This window comes from Crocodylus porosus, unplaced genomic scaffold, assembly GCF_001723895.1.
Source record: "Crocodylus porosus isolate Cpor-Errol unplaced genomic scaffold, CroPor_comp1, whole genome shotgun sequence".
Lineage (NCBI taxonomy): Eukaryota > Metazoa > Chordata > Crocodylia > Crocodylidae > Crocodylus > Crocodylus porosus.
This window is the reverse complement of record NW_017728906.1, coordinates 130876528-130898940: the sequence shown is the minus strand read 5'-3', so window position 1 is coordinate 130898940 and position 22413 is coordinate 130876528. Positions and strand designations below refer to the sequence as shown.

General features: G+C 44.0%; 1 long non-coding RNA gene across 1 annotated transcript; it reads left to right on the top strand.

The window, feature by feature from the left end:
- The first annotated feature begins 4858 nt into the window (after window positions 1–4858).
- On the top strand, window positions 4859–22182 carry LOC109306137. The gene is made up of 4 exons (XR_002099867.1): window positions 4859–4926; window positions 9860–9864; window positions 18683–18685; window positions 22136–22182. It is a non-coding gene; the product is annotated as an uncharacterized LOC109306137 (long non-coding RNA).
- Window positions 22183–22413: the final 231 nt, after the last annotated feature.

Genomic DNA, 22413 nt, shown 5'->3' with positions numbered 1-22413 from the left:
TATGTGGTCTCAACCAGTACCAAATGCAGGTTTCCCATGATTTATGCGGGTTCTTTATCTGTGAATTCACTGTTGTGTGATGAGCTTATTTAGACCCATAATTCATTATATGCAAATTAAATTCATAGGTCTGTGCAAAGCTTTGGATCGTGATTCAGATTTGGAGATGATTCAGATGATTCAGAGACTGAATCTATGACTCTGAATTGAATCACTAGAGGCTTTAGGCTTTCTGAATCAATTAAGAGAAGATTCAGGAAAGATTCAGCAATTCAGAGATTGAGAGGGCAGGCTTTCTGGGGAAAAAGAAATTTAGAAGAGGGAGGGGGAGTAGGGAGGGAGGGGAGGAGGGGGAGCAGGGTGGGGAAGGACTGACATGTCCAGCTGGCTAGAGAGCATGGTTTCTCTCCGACTGCCCTTCCAATTATAGTGTTTGGGGGCGGGACATAGAGACAGCATAAAAGCCTCTGTCTGAAGGCTTGCTGTGTCTTTTGTGAGCTGGTGCTGAGTGAGCATCAGAAAGGTATTGTGCTGTCTGGATTGCTTCAGTCAGTTGCCTGCTCCCTTTTGTTGTTAGAAAGGATTGGATATAATTTAGCTTAGCTTAGCTTAGTTTATCTTAAAATCTCTTTACTTCATACTATCCAATTCATTTCTTTCAATTTATAGTTGCTCTCTTCCTTTTTTTTGCAAACTTTAAAGAAAGAAAACTTATTGTTTTCCCTATCAGTGTGTTCCATCACTCTGCAGGGAAGCACACACATTGCACACATTTATACACACATAGAAGAAGGAAAATCAGATATTCATAGAAGAAGTTAGATTATATATAGTAATTATTAATATTATTATAGTTAGTGTACATACAGACTGAAGACAACACAGAAGTCAGATAGAGATTCAGATTGAAACGAACACAGAACTCAGGGTCTTAGAAGAAGGAGATATATCATTTTAGGTACACATTACAACACAGAAGAAGAACTAGAAGTACAGTAGTAGTCACACATTCACATTAATAGAACATCACAGAAGAAGACACCATATATAGTTATTAATAATCAAAGCAGGGTCCAGTGCAGGCACGCAACACAACAGAACAAAACATGCAACTGAGTCACACTCTATATTCAGAATTCATAAAAAATAAACACATCCCAGCAGAGAAGAAGGCAAACAGCACACATTTTTACATAGGCCTGCATACTTATTAGTGAATCAAACAATCAAAGCAGGGTCCAGTGCAGGCACTCAACACAACAGAAGAAAATGCACAACACAAAAGGAGTGACAAACACACATACACCTTTTGCAGCACAGGAAAGATTAATATGAAGCATGCTGATAAGGCAGGTGCCAGGTCTTCTGGCAGGGGAGGAAGAACTGCAAGCTCCCCTGCCCCCCACCAAACACAGATGCATCTTCTTCCCAAGTAGCCATGAGGCTTCTGCTGCCAGTGGAAGCAAGAAGGTGGCAGCAGTACCTTTACCTGATGACCTTGCACATGTACCACCTCCCCTAACTATGGGCACCAGCAGCAGAATCACTGTTGCCTCCACCCCAATATCATCGCCCAGCATGAGCCTCCCACCGCCAGAGGAGGAGCTGGAGCTGGAACTAGGGGGAACTGAGTGCTCTGACTCAAGCTATTCTGGGAACTGAGTGGGAATCAGAGTTTGTCCTCCACACCTCTCAAACGTCCCCTAGACCCAGGTCTCCTTCTCCAGAAAGCAGCACCTTGGAGGAGATTGAGATTGTGGAGGCTCAGGCAAGTGGCTCAGCTGAGGCAGCTCCTCCTTTTGGCTTCCCTCAGCCTGCTGAGGAGGGGGATAAGGTAGCATCCCCACCCTCAACCCAGAAGTGGGTGAGTAGCATAGTGTGGGAGCATTTTGATCTGGCAGATGATCCCAGGTTTGCTATCTGCCAGCACTACCAGAGGCAGAACAGCTGGGACAAGGATGTGAAACACTTTGCCACCACTGTGATGCTGCTGCATCTCAGGAGGCAGCACCCTCTTGCCCTTCTTCCTGCTTAGCCTGGTACCAGTGTGACTGTGCCCAAAGGGAAATCCACCACTCTCTCCAAAGCCCTGTCCCCCCAAAACAGAGGCAGACCACCCTGGGACAGTGGGGGAAAGGTGGACAGAAAATGGGCTGAGTTACAAAGGCGAGTGAGATCACCGAGAGCATTGAGGAGATGCTTGCTCTGGATAGTCATCCCTTCTCCCTAGTTGAGTGGCCAGGGTTCAGGTGGCTCATAGGGCTTGTGGTCCCATCTTACCAAGTGCCCACATGCACCACCTTTAGCAGGATGGTGGTGCCCGCCCTGTATGAGGCATGCAGGGAGTACTTGAGGGAAGAGCTGTGCAAGACAGGGCCACAGGTATCCTTGCATTTCACCTCCAATATCTGGAGCAGCCAGGGTGGCAAGCACTCCTAGGTTTACCTCACAGGACACTAATGTGATCAGTCAGGCCATAGGTGGGATCTCCTCCAAGCCAAGGTGCTGGATGAGTCCCACATGGCAAGGGACATCATGGTGGCTATGAACCTCATGGTGCACAGGTGGCTCGCTGGGCAGGCCAAGCTCACTTGTGAGTTCATGGTCACTGACAATGGGACCAATATAGTGAAGGCTGTCTGTGATGCCTGCTGTGTGGCACACAGGCTGCACCTCATTGTCAGGGATGCCTTGGAGGGGGACAGGGCTGCTGGTGATGGCACCACCACCACTACTGCTACAAGCTAGCTGATTTCAAAATGCAGAAAGGTGGTGGGCTACTTCCACCACAGCATCAAGTGGGGGAAGATGCTGTCAGAGAAACAGTCATAACTGAGCATCCTGCAGCACAAAATCATGCAGGTTGTCAAGACTCATCGGAACTCCATATACCTGATGCACAAAAGGCTGGTGGAGCAACAGAAGGCCTTGCATGAAATGGCTTTGCTTGGGGAGATCGGGATCAACGGCCCCCTTAACAAAGCTGAGTGGGGTACCATCTCCCAGATCTTGATTCCAGAGTAGGTGCCTGCACCACTTCTGGAGGGAGTCTATTCCAGGCCTTGGGGGCTCAGACAGTAAAGTAGTTTTTCCTTATGTCCAGCTTAAAATGGTCTTCGAGATGCTTATGACCATTGGTTCTTGTTATCCCTCAGGGTGCTCTGGTGAGCAGACATTCCCTCAGATCCTGATGCAGTTAATTTCACCTGCCATTGTTTACAGTGGTGGACTGAGCCAAGGCTGTAGGAGAGGAGGAGGCCTCACAGGGCTGTGCTGTGCAGAGGGTGTCACCCACCCATGTCACGAGTTTTGCCTGTTAGCAGCCAGAGGTGCAGGGCTCCAGAACCCAGACTCCCTCTGCATCTATCTCATGACAGCTGTCAGGCTTCATGGCTGCAGCACGGCCTAGCAGGCATGGAGTAGTTTTTTTCATCCCCCTGTGCCCCGAGAGAGACACAGTTGCACAAGCACCCATGTCATGAGTTTTCCCTGTTAGCAGCCAGAGGTTCAGGGCCCCAGAACCCAGACTCTGCCTGCACCTATCTACGTGACAGCTGGCAGGGTTCATGAATGCAGCAGGGCCTAGCAGGCCTGCAGTTTTCACCCTGCTGTGCCTTAACGCACACACAGTGTCACCTATGTCATAAGTTTTGCTTGTCAGCAGTTTGAGGTGCAGTTTCCCAGAGACCCCTGCACCTATATCTTTGAAACGTGGGCAGGGGTGAGTGTGGACAAGTGGATCCCTGGGCAGCACAAGGCTCAATACTCACCCCAACTGCAGCTACAGTGACCCCAGGAGCAGCTGACACCAGCTGCCTCCACCAAGGCGTGGTGCAGCTGAGGTGCAGAGGTGAGTGGGGAGAGGTGGAGTATGGCACAACCCAGTGACTGCAGGCTGTTGTCACCAGCTGCTCCCAGGGCCGCTGCAGCTGGGGCTGTGGTGACTGCTGCTCTATTCCCTCTGCTTTGCTGCCTTATGCAGCACCAGGAGCAGCACCCCTCCTCCCGCCCCTTCCCTAGTCCCAGCCTCACTCCTTCCCTTTCTTCCTCCCTCACTGCCATGCATGAATGACTTGTGCCTCCGGCAGCTGGGGAAACACGGTGGTGATGGGAGCATGGCGGTGGGAGTGCAGTGGTGGGTGTATAGCAGCAGTAAGTATAGGAGCTCCCGCAGATCCTTCCAGTGCTGTCGGCAGCGGGAGTGGGGGGGTTGGCAAGTGCTGACCAAAGGTCAGCAACCCCCTGAAACCACCGCCAGCAGCAGCCAGTGGAGATGGCAGACCACCCGCAGATGCCACAGGGAGGGTTGGCAGCATGGTGGTGAGTGGCAACCGCCCACAGGTGCCTTTGTAGGGGGTACACAGCCACACTCAGGGGGTGCATGTGCACCCATGTGTACCCCTTATGAGTCATCTCTGCCACCATGGGAACCTATCCCTTTTTGTTACATTGTAAAGTGGGTTTGCTTTATGCAAATTTGATTTATGTGCCGTTCTTCAGGAACACATGTACACCATGAATCAAGGAAAACCTTTAGAGGAAGATAGTCACATCCCTCAATCTGCTGTGAACCATGGTTCAAATTACACTTTGACTCTTGTGAGGGAGGGGTCTACAAAAAAAATTAAACTGGTTAATTGATTAACAAGTCCACCTAAGTGAAGGAGCAGTCCAATCAGAGACTCTCTCCCCAGGTTATGATTTTCAAATCTTATAGGGGGTGCTTTTGTCTCTTAAGCGGGGGATCTTCCCCCCCTCCACCCGAGCTCCCCCTTAATTTGCACACTGCGGGCAATACTTCTGCTAATGCAGCCCAGTGTGCTGTTGGTTTTTTTTGCAACAAGGGCACACTGCTGGCTGATATTCAGTTTTGTGTCCACTGTAACCCCCATGTCCTTTTCTTCAGAGCAGGTGCTTAGCCAGTCAGTGCCCAGTCTGTCCTAGTACATGGGATAGTTCTGTTCCAGGTTCAGGCCTTTTGCACTTGAACATAATGATATTTGGGGGGGGTTCAATCTTCTAATATGCTATGAAAGGACTGCAGGAAGCAGAGCTTCTAAACAGAAAACAGTGATTAAAATACAAGGGGTACGAAAGGGAGGAAGAAAAAGGAAGAGGGACTGCTGACAAAGGAAATATTGGTAGGAGAGAGAAAAAACCATTGAGGGGTAGATGAAGCATAAAAGATAATTCAGGTAATGGAATAAGTCTCTTCAGTCTTATTTTAAACTGTATTTAACCAATCCAGTTGGTAGAGTATTTTTTATTCTGCAATTTCCCATTCAGATTCAAAGCAGAATTTCAGTAGGGGGCTAGGAATATAAGGTACCTAAATAACTTCCAGAATCTAGTTCCTAAATTTTAAACCTAAGGAAGGACCTTGATGTTCAAAAGTTCTCCCAACTTTATCCTTTGCCCATTGAAACATAACACAAAAAATCCTTGCTTCTTATATTTTCCGGACCATCATGGCTGTAAATACACTTCAACTCTACTGTAAATTGGCATTTAATTTTGCTTATGTCCTTTAGTGGACCTAATCTCAGTGTTTTAGCCACTGCCTTTGCATAAGGAAACGGCAAGGTCAGGACTAGAATTTGGCAGCTCCTCAGTACCAGTTTCCTTCTTTAGCCATTGGACCATGCTACCTCTAATATTCCTGAGCTAAATTGAACTCATTTAATTAAATGGAAATATTCCTCATAAAATGTGTTAAAACAGATTACAGAATAAAATATCCCCTACTTCTGAGGTATATTGCTACTCCAAATTAAAAATATTTCTTTTTCCTCAAGTCAGTTCTGCATGACTTCTCATTGTTACGTGCTTAACACAATATACTCAGCATTCAGCACCAGCAAGTAACAGTGGAAAAGGCTTAAATTCTGTAGATAACTAAATAAATTAAACATGCCACAACCTCTAATTGCCCACACAACAACTAAAATTAGGTTCACATAAGCAACATTTCTATGCTGTGCTATCCTAATTGCCTGGACTGAGAGGATTATAATTTGCCAAGCAAGGTGTTGTGTTATACTTCTTCATGTCTTACAGCTTTTTTGTAAAGGGCAACCAAGGATAGCCATTAATATTACCCATTAATCTGTATCCCCATTAATATTGAAAATAGATATAGGAATACCACTTTATTGAAATAAGCCATTTTTCTGACTGGGAATCTGCATTATTTTATATCCCAAATTAAACTATGCTATAAAGATAAATGTGTGATAGAAATGTGTTACATACATAAGTCATTTGAAACAAATGCAATGGGACACCAGCAGCAACAGTGATTCATTCTGATTGGTACATTAGTAATAGTCCTGTATCTAACAGAAAATCTCCACCATCAAGGAAGCTCCATTAAAAATGCTTTGCTCTGATTTGCAGCTAAACTGTGCTGCTATTTGCTCTCATCTGTGCTTTCTAATTATAGTCCATGAATAAGATTCTTCATTGGCAAAGTTTTGTCTCTACAATCCAGCAGAACAAAGCACATTGATAAACTGCTTGATGTCTGAAAACTGTCCAAACTTCAGCTTGGAAACTGCTTCCAATTATCTTCCAAAAATATTTTCCTTTTTAAATTTGAAGGCCAAATCTAGCTGTGTTGTGTATTACTGCAACTCTATTGACCAAAGCTTCTCAAACATTCATGCTATGTACTTGGGTTTGATTTGCAGTAGGTAAATACAAATCTTCTAAGGATCATTTGATAAGGACTGGTTAATCATTGTGGCTTGATTCAGTCATACATGCACTTAAGCATATGCATAATGTTAAACACAAGTGGCCAATGAATCAAGGTCTCAGAGCTTGATCAGCTCCTCATTGAAGTAAATAATAATTTTCTCCATTAACTCCTGCCAGCATTGGCTCAGTTTTTAACTGCTCAACACTGACTCTATAGATGAATCCAGACAAGTACATGTGCCCCTTGCAGCATCTCAGACCTCTTTGAGACACTGCAAGAGGCACATGAGGAACAAAAAAACATTGCCCCTGCACTGAAAAATTCCTGCTCACCCCTCATTTCCCCTGCTCTCCCCAAATCCCTGATTACTTCCTGGCCTGGTCCCCCACTCAATGGCCTGAGCTTACTGGCAGTGGCAGCAGTGATTGGGGTCACTTGGAGCCTTGTGGTAGAGCCCCCACCCCTGCATGCTGGGGGGGCAGTGGGGCTTGGCCCCAGCTTCCTGGCACTTGTGCAGCCTCTGCCCCATCTGGCGGGCACAGTCCGGCTTGGCAGGGCACTGCACAGCACTGTGTGCTGTCTGGCATCTCTGGCTGTCACCCAGGCTGGTGCCGTTCAGCTCCAGTGGCCCCCAGCTGCTAGAGGGTGCATGGCACCCTGCTGAGTCAGGCTGCACCCATGCAAGATGCAGCACTGGCAGCACATGACAGGCAGTCAGGACTGATCCCCGCTGCCCCCTGCTGTATCGGGGACTGTATCATGAGGCCCCAGTGGCTCCAATGGCTTCTGTTGCAGCCGGTGGGTGTGGAGATGCTAGGGCCAGGTAAGGCAGTGATTGGGGGCTGCGACCAAGTGGGGAAATGATGGAGAGACTGGGACAGTGAGCAGGAGCTGGAGCCAGACACAGGGTATGTGGGCCATGTGGGGGAGGGGCAGGATTCCCTGGGGAGGGCATGTGGCCCCTGTTGAGGACCTGTGGGCCCCTGTTGGGGGACTTTGGTCCCTGCTGGGGCAGCAATCTGTGAGCTGTGCAGCGGGGTTGTGCCCTGCAGTGGGGAGGGACCTACTCTCAACAGGAACCCACAGCCCCTCAACAGGGGCCACATATATATATGTACATCTAGTGGTCTTTTGTTTTACTTGTGAAAGAACATGGATTTGGGGGTACTTTAGAGTGACTTGGGGGGGGGTTTGGGGATTTTGCAATTTTTTAATAGGCAACACCAGAATTCCTACTAGTGAGGCAAGTGGCAGGACCCAAGCAGAGGAGCTTGCTCAGAGCTGGTACCTAGAACTCAGCTGGAGATGGCTGACTTCCTGGCCAATTGGGGCCAAGAGAACATTCTTTGACAGTTCAAAGCAGGCCACCACCCCGAGAACATCTTCCAGGCAATAGCTACCCAGATGACCAGGCAGTGGCACACATGACAGTAGTGCCGCACAAAGGCCAGCTGGGATGCCACAGCCCACTGGCAGCTGGCCCAGAGGTGCAAATGCCTCTAATGTCCATGAAGTCCCCATCTGGCAAGCATGCAGCTTTGTGGCCACATGCAGTTGCAGGAAGCAGCAGGTCACAGCCAAGCAGCAGCCCTCACTGTCAGACTGCTGTGGCGGATAAAGCGTTCAGGGAACTCTCAGAGCTGCTTCAGCAGTCCAGCTAGAAGAAGGAGTAGTGTCCCCAGGTACCAAATGGCCAGGTCCCAGAAACTCCTGTTTATTTGTAACACTCATACCGTGGGCACTAAGGCCCACCTGGCTAACTAGTAACCCCATGTAGGATAATGAGTGAGTGGTACAACTAAATTCTTGGGATAACTAATGTAAAAAAACAGGATAGGAGTGTCATGTTGGTCAGAGTCAAAACATGAAAATGAGTGTGCCCGAGGGAGATACCAAGCAGAGCCTCCTGGGCTGCACCCACGGTCCTCAAAGGCATCCAAGGAACCGATGGATGCCACCCAGTGGTTCTCTGCTTGGAAACATGCACATACAAGTGACAGGAAAGCAGCTCCACAGTCCCCAGGCACCTGCCCAGCCAGAGCCTCCTTCCTGGTCATGTACAGAGCCCACTTGGCCAGGGCCAGAAGGAGGTTGACCAGGAGGTCACCCCCCCACCCCCGATAAGCTCCTGAGAGTGAGTTGCCTTAAGCTGCTTCTCAGAGCAGCATTTTATACTGCTGGAGAGCAGCACAGGGCAGGTTTTTATACTGCTGTATAGGCTTTAGCTCACCCTGGATGCTGATCCAGGAGCATCCAGGCATGGTTATTTTGCCGCAAGTGGTACAACTTGCCCCACACCAAAGTTCATATCTGGGTACATGCACTGAGGCAAAAAGCCTCAGCTCAAATTTGCACCACTTCTATTTGAGCTGCTGCAAGCACATGTACCTGCATGTGTGGATGCACCCAATGAGGTAGAGAGATCAAATTCCCTGCAACTCATATTCTATCTAGTGTCTTAATAAAAAAAATAGGAACGTTTTATTACTTAAAATACATTTGAAGTGTAAGCTTTGTTTAATCCAACGTTTCTATAAATCTACTCCAAAGTCTTAAGTCTGTGCTTGTCTGAGCCAATAAAGCATTGCATGATTTAAAATATGTGTTCTATTCCAATTAAGCACATTACAAAAGAAAGTACCGGGTAATGTGGGACCTCTGCAGGACATACTAGGAAATCTGGTCATTGCACGAGACAGCAAAGCTAATCTATTTAACTATTTCTTTGCCTCCATTTTTCTCAGTAGGGACCTGGTCATCCCCCTCATTGAGACCCCTGTAGGCCCCATGGGAGGTACACTCAGGCCTAGGGTCAGCGCGGATCTGGTCAGGGAACTTCTGGAGGGACTGGACATATTTAAATCAGCAGGTCCTGACGATCTCCACCCCAGAGTTCTGAGGGAACTAGCAGAGGTTATTCCAGGACCTCTGGCACAGCTTTACGAGCACTCATGGTCCTCTGGTGATGTGCAAGAGGACTGGAAAAGGGCCAATGTGGGTCCCATTTTCAAAAAAGGACTACCCAGGAAACTATAGGCCCATTAGTCTTACCTTGATCCTGGGGAAGCTTTTTGAGAAAATTATCCTGGTACGTGTCTACAAGGTGCCAGCAGGGGTGACTATGCTTAGAGGCAACCAACATGGGTTCATTAGAGGCAGGTCCTGTCAGACCAACTGGGTGGCATTCTATAACCAGGTCACCAAATCCCTGGATACAGGTGTCACGGTGGATATAGTCTTTCTGGACTTTAGGAAGGCCTTCGACATGGTCTCTCACCCGATTCTCATTAAAAAACTAGAAGACTGTGGTGTCAATGCCTACACAGTCAGATGGGTCACTAACTGGCTGGAGGGCCACACCCACAGAGTGGTGGTAGATGGGTCTTATTTGACCTGGAGGGATGTGGGCAGTGGGGTTCCGCAGGACTTGGTTCTTGGGCCCGCACTGTTCAACATCTTCATCAGTGACTTGGACAAAGGGGTAAAATGCACCCTGTTCAAATTTGCAGATGACACTAAGATGTGGGGTGAAGTGGGCATGCTAGAAGGAAGGAATAGGCTACAATTGGAGCTAGGCAGGTTACAGGGGTGGGTGGGTGAGAATAAGATGGGATTCAACACTGACAAGTGCAAGGTGATGTACCTGGGGAGGAAGAACCAGCACCATACCTACAGGCTGGGGAACTCCCTTCTTGTGAGTGCCAAGGCAGAAAAGGATCTTGGAGTCATCATTGATGCCAAGATGAACATGGGCCGGCAGTGTGGGGATGCAGTCAGGAAGGCCAACCGTACCTTGGAGTATTGCATCCAGTTCTGGGTGCCACGCTTCAGGAGGGATGTGGACAACATGGAGAGGGTCCAGAGGAGGGCCACTCGCATAATCAGGGGCAGCAGGGCAGGCCCTATGAGGAGAGGCTATGGGATCTGAACCTGTTCAGCCTTCAGAAGAGAAGGCTGAGGGGGGATCTAGAGGCCATTAACAAACTAGTCAGGGGGGACCATCAGGCATTGGGGGAGTCCCTGTTCCCCCGAGCACTCCCAGGAGTGACAAGAAATTATGGTCACAAGCTAGCAGACAGTAGATTCAGGCTAGATATCAGGAGGCACTACTTCTCTGTCAGGGTGGCTAGGAACTGGAACCAACTACCAAAAGAAGTGGTGTTAGCTCCTACCCTGGGGGGTTTAAAAGGAGGCTGGATGAACACCTGGCCGGGGTCATTTGACCCCAGTACTCTTTCCTACCATGGCAGGGGGTCAGACTTGATGCTATGCTCAGGTGCCTTCCAACCTTGCCAACAATGAAACTATGAAATGCTTCTAATAAGACTGACTACTCTTAAAACAGTGTGATTTTTTGGTCTATAGAAAAATTAGATTCATATTATCATATGACAGGCAAAACTAATTTTCCAAAAGGAGAAAATATTTTGTGAATAAATAAATAATTAATTAAAGAAATAGTGGTATTTCAAACCATAGATGCCCAACTGATTAATCCCAGGATCCAAAGCTGTACAGACATATACCATATTTCATGGTGTATAAATTGGGTTTTGAAGCCCAATTTTGGTGTCTTAAAAATCAGACTCAACTTATACACTGTGCCACTTCAAAAAATTGTTGCTGACAAACCCCTAGTTTAGTGAATGCATGAGCCACAGTTATGGTAAGTACTCTAATTGCAGGAAGCACAGCTGCACTAACTACCAGCACTATTTTAGTGAATACCAAACTTAGGGTAATTACCAGTACTCAAGACGCTGCCAAAACGAATGAAATATGGTGCCAAATTCAAGACCAGAGTCATCAACTTTGCTCTCAGTACTAACAGCAGTTTTGCAGCCCATCAGTTTGGTGCGAGTAAGAAACTGGTTAGTGACTGGTGAAAAAACATCAACAACATAAAGAAGATGCCATGTGAGAAGTGTGCAGATCACAGAAAGCAATGCATGTGAACAGAATTAGAAAGAGACCTCGCCAAATGAGTCAACAATCAGCAGGAGTCTGGCAGAGTCCTAACAAGAAACATCTGACTGCACACTATGGAGAAAGGGTTGAAAGACTTTACCAGCAACCCGACCTGAACTTCCTGGTTTATGTAAAGGAATTCTCACTCTCTATGCTAGGGAACAAAGCTATCACAGAGATTAACAGCCAACCTCAAAGACAAGATAACCTAGTTCCAGAGCTATGTATTGAAACCTCCGAAAGAAAAACAATTACAATCTCAGCTAAATCAGCAATATAGATGAAACACTCTTACGTTTCAATATGCCAACAAGCTTAACCATGGATGACATTGTCACTAAAAGTATACTGCTGAAGATTGCGGCCCACAAGTAAACCAACTTTACTGTAATTCTTGGCTGACGGTACAAAACTAAAACCAATAGTCATCTTGAAAAGGAGAATATTCCCCAAGAAAGAAAAATTCCCCCACTGGTGTTGTCATTCACATGCACCCAAAAGGCTGGATGGATGAGGAGGGCATTCACATTTGGACATAGTGAGTGTGGAATACACACTCTGGCATGCTGTTGCAACCAAAGTTGATGCTCATGTGGGACACATTTAGGGCTCACCTCTGCAGCAGTGTGAAAAAGAATCTGTGGCAAAGTAAAACAGATTTTGCAGCTATCCCTGGAGAACTAACATCCATTGTTCAGCCATTGGATGTGTGCTTGAACAAACCATTCAAAGATCGCATTTGCATCAAGTGGCAGACCTTGATGATGAGAGGCCAACATTCATGTACAAAAGCTGGAAACATGCGAGCAGCCTCCTTAGCAACTGTGGGCCACTGGCTTATTACAGCTTGGAGGGATATTAACCCTGAAATCATTTCATGTTCATTCAAAAAAATGCAGGATCAATAATTCTATGGATGGTGAGGAGGAGGATTTTCTGTGATAGAGATCAAACAGAGGAAGAAGACACCAAAACGTCTGATGCCAAGGATCCACACAACGATTGAATTTCTAACCATTCAGATTGGGAGGAACTGTTTGGGGCTGACAGTTCTGTTGATGACAGCAAATGAGGGTTTTTAAATTGTCACTTTATACTAGAATGCCTAAATTAATTAAACGAGGGATTTTAAACTGTTAGCATTATAAGGGATTATTATTATTAAATGAGGGGTTTTTTAAATGTTAGTATTATGTGACTGCAAGCCATGGTGACCCATGCTAATCACTGGTAACAGTGCTACTCATGGTAGCAATTGATTGATTGATCGCTCCTGATCTGTGCTGATTGCTAAGTGCATGTAACCCATGGCAACTAGTGCCAATAGTGCTAATCATGCCGATTATTGTCTGTGCTTGACTCTGAATAAATGTGGGTCAATTTATACACCATGCCTATATAAATCCTGACTTTCTGAATCAAAAAATTGGGATTGACCTATGTAGTGTCAACCTATACACCATGAAATATGGTAACAGAAAATTAACTCCTTAGTAATGCTCAGAAGTGGTTCCACAATGCCTCTTGAAGTGATAGGAATAAATTATAAAAAACTATTAACCTATCTACTTTTGCAATGCACCTTCATCTTGCTTTGAGATGAAGGGTCAAATCATATGCCACCGCTTAGAGGTATCTCTCCTGATCTTAGGTGTCTGTAACACTAAACAAAATCCTCTTCCCCCAACTGCAACAGCTATCATGTATCTATAACATCTAAATTTCTTGACAATCTCCAGTTCAGCTTTCTGACATGCTCAGAAGTGTTCCACCAAGTCGACTACTTTCACTTATGCTTACCTAATTTAACTCACATTCTGTTGCAATCTTAGACACATAGGAAGCATCTAAATAAGACCTCAAGTTCTTAAGTTTCAGGGAAAACATAACTAGGGACTGTTTGACTGGAGGATTTGCCTGTCTTTTAGCCCAATAGCCATGTATCTAGAACATTTGCTCAGGGGTTAGGCGAACCAGGCTCTATAGCCCTGTCAGCCAGAGGAGGTTTGAACTTGTATCTTCTGCTGCCTAACAGACTACCTTAATGAACATGTAGGTCATGGAAGACAGAACTACAGTAGCATTTGGGCATAAATCACAATAGTATTTTTCAGTTTTTTTACCCCCAGGGACTTGAGCAGAAAAATAGGATTACACTTGGACACACAGAACTGAATTCACTTTAACAGGGAATTCAGTTCTATTCCTAGTGCTATTCTATTTCCAAGCACACCCAGGTTCCCATTACCACTTGCACATTTCACTTGATAATGCATTGATGAAAACACTTCAGAGTTGTCCCCAGTCAGCCCTCTAAAGTACACTAGAGACTGAAGTTTTAACAGAGGCTGCAGATGACTACCCTGGGGTAGGCTCAGCAATGTATTTCCAGGTTTGAAGTGAGTATATGGGAGCAACCGTGTGAGGTATAGTTAGGAATGACAAAGTTGGGGCTTGCTGATAGTTCAGAGTGGACTCCAAAGTGCAGAATAGATATTGATTGTTTTTTTCTTGTGCTCCTGGGCATATCTAGTTGCCACACGAGGCTGGAAAAGATTTTTTTCCCCCTCTGGTTGCTACAGGTGTCAGTGGGGGTTTGCCTTCCTCAGAAGCACTGGGTATTGGCTGCAGCCAAGGCTGGGGATTTTGATTGGGATGTATTGAGGTTCATGTTGGAACTTAAACCCAGGGGTTCCTGGCTAAAGGGTCTTGCTTCTCCACTCTGGATGCACCAATACAAGATGCTTTACTGCACATTAGAGTAATTTTAGCATCACCATCTATACATGCTTGGGATTTACTAAGCAGTAAATTAGGCTAATGCAGATTAATGGTATTGCAGGTACTAAACTAATGATACATTAGTTACTGCACAGTAGTGCATATTTAGACCCTGATCAGGAGCAATTTGCAGTCAGCCCAGGCAGCAGGAGCCCACTTCTGCCTGGCTAAGCCCCAATGCTGAGGGGATCTGTGCTGGCTGGAGGGGCAGCTGTCTCCCTGCCATGTTGGGTCTGGGACCTGCCCCATTCCCCATGTCGCTAGGAAACCTGTTTCTGCAGCTGAGACTGCTGCAACCCAGCCACATAGGAATCGGGTCCTGACCTGATCCCCATGTGGCTGAGAAAGCTCTCCCTACTAGGTAGGGGTCCTCACATGGCTGGCAGGGGAGGTAGGATCCTGATCCTCACATGGCTGAGATCCCCATGTGGCCAAGAGAGCTGTCCCTAGTAGGTAGGGATCCCCATGTGGCAGGGGAGGCAGGATCCTGATTCCTACATGGCTGGGAGAGCTGTCCCTGCTTTGTAGGGATCCCCACATAGCTCAGGCAGCTCTCCCAACTATCTGGGGATTGAGACTAGCCCCTATACCCCCTGCCAGCCCCAGGTCTGACACCTGGGAAGCCTGGAGCTCCCTCTAACTACTGCAGGGGGGCAGAGCAGGGCAGAAGCAGCCTGGGACTGGATTGCTCCTGTCAAAGGGGGCACACATTTACAGCCTGAATTTTCTGACAAAAAGAAAATTTCTGAAGGCAAAAAGAAAATTCAGGTGCATTAACTGCACAGGTAGATGCACGCTCAGTGTCAGAAAAATCCCCACATCTGGGATCAAAAAGAAATTTTCCACATGGTGAGATTGGCACGGGCAGTGGAGGCTTTTGCCTGCCTCTCAGTGGAGAGTGTGTCCCTATTCCTGAGAATTCTTTAACATATATTAACAAATTATCTCCTGTCTTTGCAGTGACAGGACATTGACAGTACCTTCATCTCCTGCTTTACCTGCGACCAGTTAGGGTGGTCTTGATGTTTTAGGGCATTGTGCAAGGCAGTTTGGATTTAGAAATAGCTGTAAGAAGCTAGGCCATGACAACATAGCTTTGAAGCCATGCTATTACAGGGTAAAAATTAGCATTCAGACCTGATTCAGGAAAGAACTTTAATGCATGCTTAATTTTAAACACTGTGGGCACGGCTACATGAGATGCTACTGCTCAGTGGTTACTGTGCATTTGTTTAGTACTTGTATAAGCACTATTGAAGCCAATGTGGCTATATATATACTTAGAGTTAAGCATGTGCTTGCATCTTCTGCTTAAGAAATCTTATGCTTCTTCATGGATACATAGGCCGTGTTAGTTCTTTACAGATTTTAGAACATACAGATTATGGGGAATACAAATTCCTGAACTGGATTAACACTGAGTCCTCTGTGACAGAAAAATTCAGAAGAAACTCCATGGGTAGTAAGAAGAGGGACTGGCTAAAAGTGAAGTCCAGGTAACAAAAGAGAGATCACGCCGAGAGAATGTCATTTCCGCAGCAGCTGATCCTTTAAGATAGGTTCGGAGGGGCATGGTATGGCGTGCCAGAGGAGAGAGCATGGAGCAGGGGTTCACGAGAAGAAGAGCTGTGGGGAAAGGTCGAGACGGGAAAATCCCAGGAGCCGGTTCTGCCAAAAAGAGAGAGGACTCAACTGAAGGAGAGGACCTGGAATCCCTGAAGAAATAAGGTGACTCTCGAATCACCCAGAAGAGTAGAGTAGAAAAAAAAAGAAACCGTGAGAAAGAAGGACCCACAGATGCTCGTCAGATTTCACAAAGGTCAGGCTTGTTCTTATCCTGTTGTGGTTTTCTCCTTTTTTTCTTTTCTTTTTTTAAAATTTAATTGGGTCTGATTGTGCTCCAGGTTGCACTCACACCCATACAAGAAAGAGGCAGGGGTGTACGGAAGAATTTATTAATATTATCTCTCCCCACAAAATAAAAAGTGGAAGAAAGAAGGAGACTGAAAGCAGTAGCCCTGGTCAAAAAAAGAAAATTATAAATAATTCTAAGTTGACTTTACTTAGTTATGTGCATATTGTTCTGGTGTTAAATAAATGCAACAAAGTGTTTGAATATAAAAATAAAAGTATGTAAAACAGTTTCAAAGAGTCTCAAGTTGTATGGATGTAAACTGATGGAGGTGGTAAGAAGAAAAACAGATAATTATAAAGAGAATTAATCAACCATATTCTAATTGGATTCAATTGGTGATTAAAATTCTGGGGTGTTGTTCAAAGAAGATAGAGGAGAGGGGTAATGCAGGCAAAAATCTAGCTGTATTCCTGATGTTTTACTGAGTCAGTAACTCCTCCTGACTGATAACATCAAATTAGATCAAGCCATACAGGTGAGAGTCAGAATATAAAGCAGAAGTACACAAATCTGGCAATCAGAGAGGTAAGAGCAACAATCAGACCCTCAAGCATCAAGGGAAAACCCCACAGAGACTCAGTAGAGTAGAGACTCAGTTTCATGTTTCTTACATTGTTTTTAACCACCTAAATAACAACCTAGCCCCAGGATTGGGGCAGAGTGGAAAAGGTTGCCTTCAAACATCCTGTCCCTGCCTTGATATCTAGACATTACAAAAATAGTTTCCAGAGTTTTCAATCCTAGGTGTTTAACAGGTCTCAAGGTCACTGTTTAAAATTAAAATATTTTAAGAATGTGTAAATATGTCCACCTAATGATTTAAATACTTTTATTTTCTTTTGAATCTATGATTTTTAAAGCTATTGAGAAACGATTGGTTTTGTGTGTATGACTAAACTACAAAGACATTTACACACTTTAAGATAAACACAATAAAAGTCTAATTTTTCCAACCAGAGAGGCTTCTCCTTAATTGCCTCTAATCATTTCTCAAAGAAAAAAATGAATAGACTAGTTAATGTCACAAGAATATTTTACATTTCATCAAGAATAATAAATTATTAGAATTTTCTTTACACACTATTCTAATTTTAACATAATTTTCTGCTTAAACATGATAATACACTTTCTGAAAAGAATTTTAAAAAGCTAAGAATACTGCATGTCAGGGAAAATAAGATTTTTTGTTGTTTGAATATATAATGCTGTTTTATTTTGAAGTATTCCTGTTTCAATGTGCTGAAGACAACTCAGACAATGCAAAGCTAAGCACACATATCTTTTCAGGATCCAGACCTTAAACTGGACCAAGCATTCTACATTTGTATACACAGCAGTAGCATAACTGGAGGCTGAGGGAAGTGAGGCACAAGCCATAGGTAAAGATTTAAAGAGGGGAGACAGAATAGTACCCCCATTCCCATCCCCAATCTTACTGCAGCAGAAACAGCCCTTCACTATACAAGTAGGGGAGCCAGATGCAAAGACACACAGGGAAAGGTAAAACTACCTTTTCTCCACTTCCACCCCAACCCTTTTTCTCCTCCCGTGGGGCACAGGGGAGTTTTGCCTAGGGCATAAAACTGATTAGTTATTCCTCTGACTCCAGTCCTGCCCTTACTGAAGTCAGGGGTTTCAGGATCAATCTGTAAATATTTATAGGTGGGAAAATTTTCACTGAGGAGAAAATGTTCAGGTGTCCATGGATTCTGAAAGCCTCAGTTTGAGAATCCAACTTGATATAAATTTTTTAAATTACCACTACTTAACCTTCTCATGTGAAAAACAGAAATAGTAATGCCCATCCCTTTTTAAAACCCCAATGAAAGCACTCAAAATCATCACAGTTATACTATCAAATAGTTTTTAAACACCATAAATCTATATTTAACTGTAATCTTTTTTAGAGACACTTTCTAGTGTGGCAGAAGCACCAGTCATGTCTCCCAATATGGTTAATCTGTAAGCTTTGGATGTACCTCTGTACACCACAGATAAAGTTGCAATATTCATGCAACATTTAACATACAGATATCATGTATATAATTTGCTTGTATATAATAATATATAGAAAGAAAACCAAACAATAGCAATGTTTATGATCGAGTTTAAAGTAGCTAGGAGTCCAGGAATATAAGAGCAACATGGGTGTGTCTACCTGTCCATTTATGTGCTTTTGCTACTATGCATTAAATTTAGTACCTCTAATATGAGGAACTAACTAAATGACCATTAGGCGGCCCTAATGCACAGCAGCAAAAGTGCGCACTTTTTTAGTTATGCTTAACATGCAGTAACCTAATTTAACTGTGCATTAGCGTGTTAGCATGGTTTTTGACATGATGCTGTAATGTATAGTAAAATTGGCTACTGCACATTAAAGCACATGTGAAAATGCATCCTCTTTTTAAAAAGACTAAAAGGCAGGTAGTGTGTGCATGTGTGTGTGTGCATGTGCATGTGTGCATGTGCATGTGCGTGCACATGTGTGCACGTGTCGTATTCTACATAAGTTAACTTAACAACATAAGAAAGGGGCAGAACTTCCAACTGACAATCGAAAAATATTAATATTAAAAGCTATTGTATGCCTTTATCTCTTGCTGATAACAGTTTTCCTTAAAAGAGCTGTATGAGACATTTTGAACAGATGGTAACTGGTTTGCTCTATCCTGAATCTCTTCACAACTGCCACAGAGCCTTACCATTCATTAATCTTCTATAGACTTCCAGTAGCACAGCAACTAAATTACACACATAGACACTCTGAGGCCAGCATTGCTGTCAGGCTTAAAATTAAACTGAAGTGCACCGTGCCAAGTCTTTTAACCAAACTCTACTATAAAACAGTTAGAAAAATAAACATTTAGCTTGGAGCCTGACCCATGAATGTTCGCTCCTAAAAGGGGAAACACTGGCTGGTCATTATATCTAGGGCATTCTATGCAGCAAGTGTAGCTAAGATTCATAAGTGGGAATAAAACCAGAAAACATCTGGTTTGAATTCACCTCAACTCATTAAGGTTTAAGAAGAGAGCTATTTCCTCTCTCTTCGAAGCAACAGGGGGAAAAAATACATGTACCCACAACACCCACAATGATGCTTGCATTTGTAACAAGGTCTCTACACAGCAGGTGATAACTAAATAAAATTGTAATACATTTTCTTGGATTAGATATTACCCTGTAAATGCCAGAAGATCTTTGCTGCTTGGAGAACAAACACATGCATCAAATTCCTAGTGCTCCACGCTTCATTTTCTGCAAAATAGATCCAGCATTTATAGCATATGAACACTGCCAAGACAACTTCTGCAAGTTTCTCTCTAACATACCCTTTAAATCTACTGATAGTTTAAACCTTCCTTTTAATGTTTAGTGCATTTTTCAAAAGCTTTAGCAACATGTTGACTCAATAGTATTTTAAAAAGCTGTCTACTGATAGTTGTGGTTTCATCAGCATTTGGGTACTGTGGAGAAAATACAAAATGAACTTTACTCCTGAGATTTAACAGTCCAAAAAGGTGTACTTTACATTTCTTCTGATGCCTTAGCAATGTCTGGTGTCTACACAAAAGGTATTACAAACTGACAAACCAATAGAAACAAGAGCAGTTTGGTGTCCTACCCTATAATCTATTTTAATGGCAACATAGATACACTTATTACATATGGCATGTGGGCAAGTGTCCCAAATTCCAGAAGTAGCATCTTACAGTGATTTGCAGAACAGAACCTTTACAGTAAATAATTATAATGTTCTTTCAGTCTTTCTTCTTTCCTTTCTTTCCTCCTTTTGTTTTTTCAGGGAAAAAAATAAAGATTACATTTTTACTTCACAAAGTTTTATTGACTAATCTAATTGTTATCTTTCAAATGCAAATTTGAGGTTTTAATTTAGAACTACTACTATCTTTTAATTGCATCAGTTTTAGCAGAGAATTAGTATTAGTGTGTAATCTCTATAATCTCTATAATTATGGAGATTTCTGCAGTGGGAATCATGGAGCTTCAGATATAATGTATTCAGATTTCTTCATTTACCTTAATATACTTTTGTTGCAGAATACCTCCAGGTACAGTATACAAAACTACACTATTAAAAGAGGAGTCTCCTTGGAAATTGTTTGTTCTCAATACTTCTGCATTCTAATATTCAAAATTGCCAGTATTATTTTATTTGGATCAGCATATGTTTCCTTTTCTGTACAACATTTAGTTATAAAACATTCAGATTTCATCCTTTCACAATGTTGTGGGGAAATATTTAAAAAACATTTAAGTATCTGCCTGCATCTTCTGGCCCTGCTACATAATGGTGTATGTGTGTATAGAGGGACATTTCCTCAGACACATACAGGCATGTGAAACAAATACACAGAATTCTGTTGGAGCAGAGAGTTAGGGTCCTTTTAAGAGTTTTCGAATTTCAATATTTTTTTCCCTTAGAATGGAATGGATTTTTGTTATAAGAAAAAAGCCTATGTTTCTGGTCATAAAAATATTTTTCTAAACAAGGATCATGCTATCTTTTTAAGTTTGGAATATCATGAAACAACATTCAAAGAGTCACGATCTGTTTAATTCATCTTAATGGGCTGTCAGCTCTGACAACCCAGTAATTTAGGTACCAGTTGTAAACTTCAATCCAGTTTTGGTGGATCACTCTGGCTAACATATTAACTGAGTATTATTGATAAGAGCAAGGACCACAAAAGCATAGCCAATGTCTGTACTGATTCTTCTTAAAGGCTGTTTTTAAAGCTTTGTGACAGTATGGTACAGAATAATTATCAAAATGATTTTGATTTGGCTATATTATTCACTAGTGGAGAAGCAATATATGGCTTTTAGGCTTAGTAGAATCATAGAAAGCTGGGGTTGGAAGGGACCTCAGGAGGTCACCTAGTCCAACCCCCTGTTAAAAGCAGAACCATCCCTAACTAGTTCGTGCTAGCTAAAGCTTTGTCTAGCCAGGTTTGAAAACCGCCAGGAATAGAGCTTCCACTACCACCCCGGGTATCCTGTTCCAGTGTTCCTAGTGAGAAAATTATTCTTGATATCTAACCTAAACTTCCCTTGTTTCAACTTGAGACTGTTGCTCCTTGTTCTGTCATCTGCCACCACTAAAAACAGTCTAGCTCCATCCTCTTTCAAATCCCCCTTTAGTTGAAGGCTGCTAGTAAGTCTCTTTTCAGTCTCCTCTTCTCCAGACTAAATAAGTCCAATTCCCTCAGTCTTTCCTCATAAGTCATGTCCTCTGGCCTCATCATTTTTGTTGCCCTCCACTGGACCCTCTCCAATGAATCCACATCCTTCCTGTAGTGGGGGGCCCAAAACTGAACACAGTACTCCAGATGTGGCCTCACCAGTGGCCAGTGCACCAGTGCTGAATAGAGGGGAATAATCACTTTCCTTGACCCAGATTTATAGATTGTAAGTCTGGAATGGACCTCGGAAGAACATCAGGTCCAGCCCCCTGCACCAGGCAGGAAAGACAGCGGGGATCAGGTGACCCCTGCAAGCAGTTGGTCCAGTCTCTTCTTGAAGACTTCCAGGGTAGGTGATTGCACCATCTTAGCTTATTCCACAGTCTGGACACTCTAACAGTGAAAAAATTACCTACCTACAGGCAATACACCTCCCAATGCATCCCAGTATGCTGTTAGCCATCTTGGCAACAAGACACCATTGGTTCATATTCAGCTTATTGTCCACTATAACCTGCAGGTCCGTTCTGTGGAGCTGCTGCCCATCCAGTCAGCCCCCAGCCTATACTGGTTTATGGGATTTTTCCATCCTAAATGCAGGATTTTGCATTTGTCCTTGTTGAATCTCATGCAATTCCTTTTGGCCCAATCCTTGAATTTGTCTAGGTCATTCTAAACCCTAGCCCTACTCTCCAGCATATCTTCTACTTCTCCCAGCTTAGTGTCATCTGCAGACTTGCTGAAGGTGCACTGTATGCCATCTTCCAGGTCATTGATGAAGACATTCAACAAAACCAGCCCCAGGACTGACTCTGGGACAATCCACTTGATACTGGCTG